This window comes from Apteryx rowi, unplaced genomic scaffold, assembly GCF_003343035.1.
Source record: "Apteryx rowi isolate R43461 unplaced genomic scaffold, aptRow1 scaffold_266, whole genome shotgun sequence".
NCBI classification, from domain to species: Eukaryota; Metazoa; Chordata; class Aves; order Apterygiformes; family Apterygidae; genus Apteryx; species Apteryx rowi.
In genome coordinates this window covers 672,682-685,608 of record NW_020449041.1, presented here as the reverse complement: position 1 = coordinate 685,608, position 12,927 = coordinate 672,682, and the positions used below count along the sequence as shown (strand labels likewise).

The following is a 12,927-nucleotide window of genomic DNA, read 5'->3' as shown; positions in this document are numbered from 1 at the left end:
GGAGGGAAAAAAGGATTCGGTTTGAAAGTGTTTTCTGAGTGATGGCTTCAGGTACTTTGTGTTCTGGTTCTTTTCCCACCTGCTAGTTGCTGAATTTGGCAAGGAAGTAAATCAATGTGGAAGTCCTCTTGTTAGTGGTGCCTCATGGAAGACGTTGCCTCCTTGAGAACGGGGATGAGACATCTGTACTGCAGATCCAAGGAGACACCACACTAGCATATCCAAACTGCTTCTATGAGAAATACTGTGCTGCTTTGACAACTTTTCCTCCTCCGCACCAAAAAAAAAACTCTATTGAAAAGACCATTGCCTTTTTAATTGAAAATTTTAAATTTACTTTAGGTCTTAGTTTTCCATTGAAAACTAGCTTTGAAACAAAAAATTTCAATGATTCCTTAGGGATTGGAGGGTGGTTTCTGATTAAATAGTGTTTTTCTTTCTCCCAGACTAGAGGAAAGGCTGGTAAAATTGTGGGGCTAGCACGAGAGTCCCAGCTTGCATTGCAGAATTTTTGCTGGATATCTCAGGGCAGCCTTTTCTCCCCAAAAGTGCACTGCAGAGTGAGCCAATGTAGATAGAAAGTAAGCTGGCTTTATTCTCTATACCATGTGTTCCCCTTGCATGTGCCATCACCTTCTGGAGTAAGGAGCTACTGTAGGCATGTTCCAGTTCAAAAAGACAGGATTTCTTAAGGCCCAGGTTAGGATGACCTCTAACCAATTACTATAGTAGTAGCTTAGATCAGGGTGGCAGCTATATACCAGACTATACATGGACCCCGATACTTATGTGTTTTTTCCAAGACAGACATCGCTGGTCTATCTTTGCTTCTGCTGAATGACTGGAATTTACTGTTAGCCGTGATGTGACTTGAAGCTGAGTGATTTGTAACACTTTCAAAAAAGCACTAGGTGATTTTTATCATCCACATGGAAGAGGGGCTGCTTGTACATCGCACCTGGAGTACGAGTGGCCCCATGAGGCTTCACCCTTTGTGGATACACCTGATGTCCCTGGCAAATCCTAGTTACCTCACAGAAAGCAAAACCAGACAATATTCATGGTCAGTTTGATTCTTCCTCATCATTAACTTAGAGGAAGGCTGCTTAGGTAAGCACTGCACACAAACAAGCCATGAAATTCTAGGCAAGGATTTTGGCTGTGCTTTCTCAGCTGCCTTTTAAAGCAGTATCATTTCAGGGAAAAAGGAAAATTATACATACAGAGCAGTAATGCCCCTTGGGTTTTGCTGTTCTGGGCCAGATAAGCAATCTACCTGGAAATGCTCTCTGCTTGGTGAAAATAAAAAGAACCTCTTAAAGCCAATTCTATATAGTCTTGCTAATCTTTATGAAAATCAACCAATATCACATGATCAGCAGTTTCAGGAGCAGGCTAATGTGCCTAAATACAAACAAGTGTATTTAGTGTATCCAACCGCAGCACTTCTTTTTTTTTTTCCTACTGTTCTGGCTTGCTGATAGCTTTTTTCATACTCTTTACAGTCATGGAAATGGCCATGCAGGTTGCAGAGAAATATACAAAAATCAGGGCCTTGAATGTCATCACTCATGACATAAAGACCAAAGTGGAAAGCTGTTAAGTATAAGTTCCACGTACAGGCACAGCCAGATTGGCGGGGACTGTGAAATAGCAGAGCTCCGGGAACTTCAGGTGCTCTGTGAGCATAGTTATGTTTAAAAAAATTTACAACAGAGAGAAATTTGAAACTGCCTATAAAAGGAATTCATTTATTTGTTAACTCTGAAGCTTCCTCATTTACTGGGGAATCCAGCCCTTGCCACAGAATCAAAACAGAATTAATTAATTTATTTCTTTTTTGCCCTGGCCTTTTATGATTTTACAAAAAGACACCCTGCAAATGCAAACTAACTGTAGATGCAAACTAGCATTAAATTGACACAGTGCAGAAAACATGAAGCAGTAGCAGTAAGATGCATAAACAGTGCCATTTATTTTGATAAGTTTTGTCCATTTCAGTTTAAGGAGTTTAAATTGCAACTATTTTCATAGTGGTAATTTTAGCAGAAGCACCCACCTGATGTACTTCTGCTGTTATCCCAGTCTAGCTCTCCAGCTACCAAGAGCTCCCGATCTTTTGGGCTTTGGTCTATTGTCTTTTCCTTAATGTCCTCACTATTGAAAGCAAGAAACCATATACAAATCTCAAGTTTTTGTCCATCACCCCAGCTTCCAAACTTGTTTTTAAGCTGTTGAGGTTAGGGAGGAAAGCTTGAAAACTCCAGATGCTCTGCCAAGGCACAAGGGGAATGAGAGCATCTGAGATGCTCTTAATCAATCTTTTATTTTATTAAATTTTCTGTTAAAATTCTATTAAATTTTTTATTCCGTTGAAAGAAGATGTAGAATAACAAGGGCTGTGCTCGGCCCTGCTTTGTTCTCCCTGGAATTGAGAGCTGACGTGGAGGCTGCACCCAACATCACGGTGGTGCCCTGGTAATTCCTCGGTCATTGATCAGGGTGTACGGCTCGGCTACAGTCTCAGAGCGTGCCAAAAGACTGGGCTTTGCGTAGCTTTGGTCTGCTTCAATGAGCTTGATTTAGTCAGTCAAAAACAGGCAGTGCCGAGAGAGCTGACCATAATTTTCCTGAGGTGTGGTTCAGGATAATTAATTGTCCAATTTAGCTAAGAAGGCAGCTCACACTCTGCCAGTTTGGGAGGCCACTTGTAACACTAGGGCTTCAAAGGAAAACAACAGTTTTGGTGCCCTCGCCGGTGTTTTATGTTATTCAAGATGCAGACTGTGGAGACACTGTTGTCATTTGGAAGACCTGAGCCTGGGAAGGGGCAAGTGGGCAATCACTTAGAGATGGATCTCATCAGGTGTTCCTGAAGTGGGATGTTTTGCTGAGTCCCCGGACTCCCTAACCCCGAACTGTGAGTGGTTTTCTACTTGGTTAACCCTGCCGATAAGATCCATGTGACAGTTGCAGCTGGTCCCAAGCCGTAGTAATTAATGCTGGGTCTTTCCCATTTCTCTCTAGGTTTCAGATTCATGTTCTGGCTTTTGCCAGCACTCTTCAGCTGGCTCACCGGAGCTGTCAGGCCAGGGAGAGGCAGCAAGCAGCCCAACTCCTAATTGGGAAGGGTCGAGGGGACTGAGGGAATAGTGGCAAAAAAGGCAATTACCTTGGGAAAGAGACTTGGGAGAGTGCAGTTCACAGGACCAGAAGGGAAGCCCTTTGAAAAATTGAGCCTTCTAATGGTGGTCCCTGAGCTTTGCGTTTCAGAAGCCCCAAGTAACCAGTGAGAGCAGTATGTGCTACCAGTTATCGTTGGTAAATGCACTTCTTTGGGACTCAGCTCTCATCAAATGGCTTTTCCGTGTTCTCTTTCTGTGTTGTTCCTTGTTCTTTATGTCACACCAAATAATCTGGCAGTCTAGGCTGACAGTAATCCCCAATAATCAGAGCCAAACAGAGAATCAAATACCTGTGACTTCACGATGTGCAGTCAAATGGCATGTACACTCTCCCTTCTGCCTTGCCAAATGGCACGTGTTCCTCCAGCTGAACAAAGCACGTTGCCATCCTTCCAAAATCACTTTGACTCCACTATGTTTAGTTCTGGTTRTATGGTTAATAGCCAATTACAGTGCAAAGCCAAGCTTGACTAGATGGGRCTGGAATTGGTGCATTACTTCAAGCCTCTGCATTAAGATTAAGGTTTGATCTCGGTACCACGAATGTTTTTACATTTGATGGCAGCTTCCCCATCCTCTCCAACTGTTTGCTGGTAAAGCTGAACAGCTCTAGAGCACTGTGAGCAACAACGAGTGTGCCTCTTGGGTATGCTTCATTCTCTCTCTTGGTCCTTGCTTCCCACCATTTCTCATATTAATTTAATGCTGGAGGCATCAGTTTCAGGCACTGCTTCCGAAGAGAGGAGCTAGAGAGACTCCTGCCATGTGAGACGGTCTTTCAGAGGAACAGCATGTTTCCCTGTCTATCTCCCATCTGTATTTGTCAGTGCCTTTCTCTTTTCAGTTGGCAGGAAAGATTGACTGACAGCTGTAGGAAACCTGTAGCCCAGGCTTTCGGCAGTTCAAAAAGAGAAAATGGCTCAAGAGGAAAAGGAAAATATGCTGGTTTGTATGTAGCATTCTGGATGTACAAGACCATATTGCTAGTCCTTGTAAAATGTAAGGGAAACAGAGTGAACGGCCCCTGCAATGACTATTATCAGCATGCCTGTATACTAGGCAGAGTCAAAACACCTGTCACTAACATAAATATATTTGGATCAGTGTCTTGCCAGGGAAGTTATGCTTAGTCTGGGGAGTTACCCAAACTAATTCCATTTTGAAAGCAAAATAGGAAATTTTTATAGCTGAAAAATTCCAAAGTTGTTCTGTCATTTGATGATTCTCCACATCACTCTTAGGTAATGGCAGACGTGGGATTTTGTAGTTTCCACTTGTTCTTTTGCAAATGCACTCAAAGTTTTGAAAGAGGAAATAAGTAACCATCTGCTGCAAAAGCTCTGGTGGATTAATTCTCTTGTTCTGATTTTATATACCTGGAAATATGCCCAAAAAGGAGGTATTTGGAAACTTTCTTCTCTACTGTCTCAAGAGACCACACAATAAATAGCAAAGGGCATCTGCCAAAGGATTTGTGAGCATTTTGTTTATAAGCACCGTAAAGAAATTGGGGAACAGATACTGTGCTTTCCACCTATATTGCTAGAATGTAGGTAAAATTTGTCCAAACACAGGTGACATCGAGACCTAAAAATTACTCAGTGATTTTGCTGTAAGAGATCAAAGACCTGACATTTAACTACCAGATCCTAGGTGAAACATTCAGATCTATCTGGTAGCAAAAGAAAAAAAACCCTCAAAATCCTGGAGGTTCCTGTGTGGAATTGTCAAAACAGCGGTATTATTCTAGTGTTAAAAGGCTGACATTTCTGCATAGAGTTCGGTGTTTGAATTTAAAGATCACTTTGGCCTTGTATTGCTAGGATTTTATTGGGGGTGGTAAGGCAGAAGTTGTGAGTGTTTTAATAGCTGTCTTTTACCTTTGAAGAAAACATATATTGTTTGTTTGTTTAAGAAAAGTACAAAGGAGATATTGAATTTGTGTTCAATAACTTCCCCCAGTGCTAGGACAAAACAATGGCTTAATCACAAGCTAAGGGTCCTCTCTGGAGCTGGAGAATATTGCAAAAACTGTGGGAATGTGTTGAAATAAAACCTGTGAAAACCTTTTTCTTTCTCTGCAAATGCAAAGAGTAGGAAAAAACTGCTGGCAAGCGTGTTGGTAGAAGGTGCTGCGAAGGCTCACGCGCTGTGAATTCAGATCAGCATCGATTGCGCGGCCATCGCTCGAGTTCTCGATGGTCTGGAAAGTTACAATCAGAGCAGCAAAACGGTGCTGTGGGATGAGCAAGCAGTCAAATGGTGTGAGTGAGCCTTGTAAGTGCTGGAAACCATCATCCAGACGCGTAGCTTGCAAACTGAAATATGTTTGCATAAATTGTCAAATAATTTTGAATAACAACCAACTAGGTAAAAAAAAGGATTTAGGTCTCCTCATGGATAATTCACAACCAGAAATAAATTGTTTGCTGGAAACAGCTCACCTTGTTCTTTTTATCGCATGTAATCTGTATATGTTACCACATTAAAAGCAACATGAAAACTTAGTTCTCTGCATATTCTCAGGGTAGACATCTCTATAAAGTCCAAAAAAAAAAGACTTGTGAAGAGCTGAAGCCCTCTTAAAAGAGGCTTGTTTTATGACAGTAAAGAATTCAGTGTTAAGAAGACACTCAGTAGATGTTTCTGACTGGATACATTTTAAACTTTACTTGTTATAAGGGGGGGAAATTTTTTTACATAAAGCTGGAGCCAAGCTATTAATCCAAACTGGAGACAGAATATTCAGCTCAGAAATACTTTCCTACCTGTCAAACCTCCCATAACATGTAGAAAAGCTATTTCCACACTCCTGCCRTTGGGTTGTAGCTGTAATTTGCATCTCAGGGGTTTTTTATTTCTCAGCAGGATTTAATTTTTAAATTCTCATTCTTTGCAGGTGGTGAATGGGATGGGGGGGAAATGAATGAGCTCATAAGCACAGCGACGAGTGAAGGATATCATCAAAGATTCTTGGGCAAAGTCAGCCTCCATTGTAACTCCCTAGGCTTTGGTAAGCTTATGTCGGGGATGAAACTGGCCTGTTTCTGCACTTGCTCTGTGCTTTTAACTAAAGATTGAGATTAGAGCTCTGGAACAAGAGCTTCCACTGTTTCACTGGTCAGCAAGCCCCCCAGAGGAGCATCCTTCTGACTTTAAACTTTAGATCACCAGCTTTGCCCCCCCCAACCATTCAGGAAACAACAGGCCCTTCTGTCCGTGTTACCCCAGAAAGCAGAAGCTGAGCAGTGGCTGGTTGGTGCTGCTTATTTCCCTCCAGTGGGACATGTTCAGTTCCCAGCCCCCTCTTACTTCTGCCAGCCTCCCATGAGCTCTGCTCGGAGCCTGGTAGCCAGGAGAGCTCATAAACAGCCATTAAGACTGGGCAGGGACAGAGTTCCCTGCCCCCGGGGAAAAATTTGGGTGCAGTAGCAAATAACCAACAGCCTGGCAGCTGGACCCCGTGCACCTCGAGCAGAGGCCAAGCTCCTAGTACTGCATGGTACTCGGCGTCTCGCGCAGCTCTGCATGAGGCCCACAGCAGGCAACCCTGGCACAGTTCTGCTGATTTTAATCCACAACACCATCCTGGAGCTGGGAAGCCTGTACCTGATTGAAAAAATCCTATAAAACCCATCTGGTCCTGTGACAAAAGCGGGTTGTGCTGGAGAATTGCTAGTGAACTATCACAGTAATCAAGGATAATTCCAGGAGATCAGGTTTGATCCACATGAACACAGCATCCCCAGTGTGTCCTATTAACTGAAATAAAGGTGACCAGGCCACTGTCCCCTGCAGCTTGAGGCTAGGGCACACTTGTTTCCCACCAGGATGACCAGCCAGGTTTACTCTAGTTCAGTAGAGTTAGTTAGGTGCTTGAGGGATTACACTTTAAAGCCAGTGCTTATAATTACTGATGGTCTCCTTGATAAAATACCCAGTCACTTGCTCTCCTCTCAGAGCTCATCACTCTGAGTGATCACATGAGTTATAAGTGGACTGGAAATCTTTTCTTTCTGCATTGGGGACCAAGTGGAAAATCAGCACTACTGTTTTGCAAGAGGCCTGTTGCTCTGTCAACTATACTCATTAGCAACTGCACAGCAGCCTGAATTTGTCTTTACTATTGGGTTTGTACCAGGTGCTGAACAGGTTGGGGTGTCAGCGGGGTCCTCTGCTAGGTGCTCCCCTGGGGTCCTCCCTTGTGAGCTCTCAGTCACCCTGTGAAGCAGGACCGGATGACTGGCCTCAGACTGCCTGTACGGACCCTGATCAACATGCAAGGGAGATAAACGTGTGGTCTGCTCTGCCTGAGTCTTGGCCAGAGTTTCTCTCTCCGGGGAGAGATTTTAGAGATTTTGCAGGGTCAGGGGGTTCTGGGGACTCAGTTGGATGTTGTGCTTGGTAAAAACATTCTTTAAAGCCATTCTGAGCCTGGTTAGGGCTCACCTGGTCCAAGGACTCCTGTGCAAGTAGGACAAATATTCATTCCTCATTCAGCACGTCTTTATATTTGCCAAGGGAGATGAGGAATAATGGTGGGAGCTGCTACAGCAACCAACAGCCCTAGCAGTCTATTAGACCAGTTGTAACGTTAACCCTCCTAGGAAACATGCTGGAGGCAGCTGTCAGACTACCCAAAAGTCCTCCAGATACCACATGTTCTCATCTGAAAATAGGTGCAACACCTAGGTACCTACATCCATATAACTGAGTCTGGACTGMTCATCTGGATCTGGGGTAAGAATTTTTGGGGAGTGGGAAGGGGAGAAAGATTAACAGAGGTTGAATGGAAATTTTTATTTTCCCCAGGATTTTAATTTCCTTGATCTGCCTAGTGAAGCTAGGACAGACTCATTAGAAATCAAATCAATAATCAGTTTAATCTGTGATCTCTGCAGTTCTCTGTAAAGGGGGCATCTTGCCTTTCCTTACTGTCAGATCCTGCCTCCCTTCATCTCTGATCTTTTGCACTTGGTACAGGCTTTGTAGTCTGTTATCTCTTGCTTCCTACTTTAATCAAATCAGGGGAGCTGGCTGCAAATCAGCCGAAACTGTTACGTAAAGAGCCCTGAACTGTGTCCTTGAAGCAAGGTTAGAAATTAGGACAGTCCAAAGTTTTAACTCTGGGCCTGAAAATAGATGGGGTCCATCTCAGTGTTAACTATATYATAGCAGACATAGCTATAGAAACAGAGTCCAGGGGTATTGATGTGAGGCCACTCATGTATACCCACTACTATGTGGGTATAATGGTGTCCTTTTTCCTAGGGTGATCAGTGGCTCTAGTTAACATTTTTTAAGTCTTTAGAGTGAACTTGGTGCAAAATTGCCAGGCGCTAACACTAATAATTTTTGACAACTATAACTGAGAATGTCCAGGGCTGAGATGAGGTTTTTCTGTTCTGTCAGCTCCACAACCACTAGTTATGTAACAGAGGGGTTTTTTTTAGACAGGTGAATTATTTGGAAAAGAATTATTAATCATACATTTATTGATAAAGGTGCCTCGACAGGGTGTTGGCAGAATAAATTATCAAATCTCTGAGGAAAAAGAGAATGAACATTTTCTTTTCTTGTCAGATATCTAAATGGTGATTAAATTTATCACAGCACTGCAGAGTACTTAAACAAATGGCAGCCATGTGATTTGTGTATTTCATGAAAAAGCAGCTACTGCACTCTCCCTGTTAGTTGTTTAACACACAACTGCTTATTAGTACATTTTTAAAAATTTGCTTTGATGCACTTAGTTCCAGAAATTCCACGTCAGAAACCTTATACCAGTCTTGTGAGCCCTGCCCAAATCTTAAAATAGCTCTATCACAAGCATATTTTGAGGATTCTCTATTTCCTTGTCCTCCGTGGATATGTATTTCAGAACAACACTTGGAGGTGTGTGGGGGGGAGCATTTCTGTAAGTGATTCACCATTAAATGACTTCTATTACAAGCCATATTCCCTTTGTGACTTCTACCCCATATAGTTAATTAATGTTTGGCCCAGCTACAATTGCAACTGCACTGCAGATGTGTGGGAAAAAAGATTTCATGCAAAATCAATGACAGATTAACCCACCATTTAAATCGAGGATGCAGACGCAATGTATGCTTCTCTAACATGTCAAAAGATGCTAACATGATACACCTTTGTTTTACCATACCCCTTTGAAATTATAAACTCTAATGTTGCCAGATTAAAAACATTACAGGATTGGATTGTTTTAACCGTTACATCTTTCTCAGTCTTTTTTTTTACAGCACAATTCCTGTCTAACGCACTGTTTTCTTCCTTACTGAAATTTTGGGTGTGATGAGCTGACAAGACTTTACGTGTTCCAGGAAACAATTGAGCTAACCACCCTGTTGTGATTTTATGATACACAATCTGGAAAAAACATGTCTTTTGACTAAAATGGAAAAGAATCAGTGAGCTGCAGCCCAGCGATGGAGAGCAATCCTGTATGACAAATCACCATGCACTCCAAGTAATGGAGGGGAAAGAATGAGAAGAAGAGAGCGAGCTTTGTTTTGAAGCTTCCAGCAGGTAGCTATGTACCAGATCTGATTTGTACCTGCAAGCGCATCTGTGTGGTTCAAAATTTGGGTATGTATGTGAACTAATAACCATGTTTTTAGAGGCCTTGCTAAGTTCTTTTTTGAAAAATAAGTCTATAAAGGCTGCATATAAGAAAGCTATATCTCCCCACAGTCAGACTGTGATCAGCGTTGTCATTTGTTCTCAGAGGATACTGTCTTTTTAATAAAACATTATTTAATGGTACTGTTTTCATAGAAGAGAGAAGCTAACAAAATATTGATTCTTTACTTACAATGAGGTAGATTTTCAGCCTCCCAGTAATACTGGCAATGATTTTTCCATATATAATGATTGAAAGAAAGGAATAAAGACAGTTCACCATACTTTAAAATATCCTCAGCAGCCCATTTTAGTGTCATAGGAATATATTGTTTGCCTTAAGAATTGTTTAAGGGCTGTACAAGATCAGACAAGGTCTGACCTCTTGCCATTTCTCTCCCTGGCATTCTTGCACGTGCGTGATCCAATGTAACCTAATGTAACATACAGCAACCCATGAAACGAATGTATTATCCATAGACCAAACCTCGGGCTAGTATAAGTCCAGTTACAGTGCAGGAAGAGGATCTGAGGAAATCATAACACTGACATGAATGACATTTGAAATCTGTGTGATCTGTTGCTTCAGTTTTCATCATGCAAAACCGGTGTGTGGGAGCTGGTGATCTCAGAGATGCTTCTGTTGTCCAAATTTGAAGTTCTCTTTTGTAACCTCAGGTCTCCTGCTTCTCCTCAGGCCCTGCTGTCGTAGTACCCAGAGCACCTCCAGACCTCAGTGTATGGAAGCTCAGCTCCCCATGAAGCAGAGGTGTGCTCTATTTTTCAGACAGGGATTTGAGGTATAGGAAGATCAGTGTTAACCAGAGTTAAAAGATTTCAGATGCCTAAACATATAAACAGCCTGTGGGACTTCTGAAGGCCTTGAGGTTCCTAGTTCCCAATTACACCAGTGAGAGTTAAGTGTTTTGAAAATCCTGCTGGGGCCCTGTTTGCATTCCTGTGAACCAAAAGACTTTGTACAGCTCTGATAATAAGATTGCATCTACAGCAGAAGATAAAGAGCAGGCTCAAAACGGGGCTGAAGCTTTCTGTCTGCACTGCGGGCCAGTGGATGGGCTGCAACACCAGCTCCCACAGTCCTTGCTGTGCTGAGGAAGAGCTCAGAGGCCCATTTGCTGGTGGATGGGGCAGATTTGCCAGTGGATGGGGCAGGATTGTGCCTGGCGGTGCAGCTGCCCATTGCCCCGGACAGCAAGCACCAGAGCTTGGGTGTATGATGGGATGCTGAGTGCAGGGGAACATCCAGGGCTGTCTGGTGCTCTGCCTCCAAATATGCACTTATGTGTGAGCAATGCAGGCACTAGATCAGCCTGGATTTGAAAACGGGCTCAGATCTGCGCTTACCTGATTAATGTAGGCATGACCTAAGTGACATTCCCCAGTTAGACAGGAAATCTATGAGAGGCCAAGAAATTGAATTTCAGTCTCCTAAGTATGAGACTGGAGCCCTAATCATTAAACCATCTCATAAATGTAAATTTTGTAGAGTAACTCTTCTAGACCTGGTTAGCAATATATGGCAGTAGACAGCCCTTTCCCCAAGATTATTAAAATCTGATTTACAAGCACAGTGGACAGATGGCATCTGTTTTTTGCATTCAGTGGTCCCAACAGAATAGAAGCAGCAAATTTCAAGGCTCTAGCTCCGCAAAAACAGAGAAATGACTTTACTGCCCATGCCCCTGCAGGTGTCTGCATTGAAACCTCTGCTTGTGCCACACCAGTGCTTGAATTAGTGAGGTCTGCAGTTACCTTGCAGTTTTCTCTGATATGCAGAGGGGAGCAGGCACTTTCATGGGTGGGTCAGCTGACTTACAACATACACCATGATATGACAGACAAGCAACGTCCTGCACCCTGCTGATTCTACGAGTTTTGGTTGGGTTGCGCCTACCCAAACTGTCCTGTGCCACTTGGCCCTCTGCACTGCAGGCCAGGAGTAAACCCTGAGCAGGCCTGTAACCCTGCAGGCCTGCTCAGAGGTGTCTTGTTCCTGGCTGGTCTGCTCTTCCCCCTTTCTGTACGTCTTGAAATCCATATACTCCTTATTCCCCAGCCCTCCCCACCTCTCCTTCCAGCCATGCTTGGGGTGCTCTATTTTCTGCTGAGGTTGGGCTTTATTATCAGCTTCAGCCATTAACTGTTACAGCACTTTCCCACTAACTGTTGAGACTTAATGCTAATGTGCCATTATAATCCAAGGATAGGAAAAGAGGTGGGAGGAAGAAGAAAGCAATTAAAATAGATGGAGCCTGGCTGCTTTAAGTAGTATGTAATAGGACACTCAAACACATAGAGGCAGGGAAGTGATAGCGTTGCAGGCATAAAAAAGGCAGTCTCTACTGAGAGCAATAATAACGCCTTGTGAAGAAGATGAGATTTTGAAGGGCATGTGCAAAAGCATCAACAGGTCTCAGAGCCAGGGAAGCATTAAGCAGCCGCTCCCTCCTCACAGCCCYGGGTCAGAGAGGAGCAGGGAGCAGCAGAAAGCAAAGCAAAACCGGCTGTGTAGCTGCTACCCTGACAGTAGCACGCGTGTTGGGGGGGGCGCTTTGTATATTTTCTTATATCTCTTGAATTGTGATCAAGCTTAAAAAGACTGCAGTCAGCTGAAATGGAGACAACTCCTACACATGCTATTTGTCACGCCGGTCTCCTGTTTTTAGAAGAGGAGAAGGAATAAAGGAAGGGAAGTGACTGCAATGGAAGCTGGTGCCACCCCATAGGCATTGAGTGCTTGCCTCTTCTGTGAGCATGGATTTTCCCAATATCGGCCATCTCTTCCCAGCTGTCTCAAAAACATCACAGGTAAATGCAAAATGTTTGTTCGTCCTGTGGTGCAGTCGCACGGTCTCAAAGACACACAAATGCTTGATATAATTGGTGATAATCCAGAGCACACAGCTGAGCTGCAAAGCACCTTAGCACAAGGCCAAGCAGTCAGTCTTTCCCCTCCCAGAGAGCCTACAAATATGCTCAAACCTAGGCTGGGCTAAAAAGCTGTGTTCATCTGGGTCAAAAATTACTGCCCACATCAGCTGAAGAAAAAACTTGGAGCCTGCATCTTCAGAGCCAAAAAAAG

The 12,927-nt window shown here is 43.3% G+C and overlaps 1 long non-coding RNA gene across 1 annotated transcript; it reads left to right on the top strand.

The window, feature by feature from the left end:
• The first annotated feature begins 6,161 nt into the window (after window positions 1-6,161).
• LOC112967159 lies at window positions 6,162-10,609 on the top strand. Its single transcript, XR_003253875.1, has 3 exons — window positions 6,162-6,198; window positions 9,527-9,791; window positions 10,522-10,609. It is a non-coding gene; the product is annotated as an uncharacterized LOC112967159 (long non-coding RNA).
• The last annotated feature ends 2,318 nt before the right edge of the window (window positions 10,610-12,927 follow it).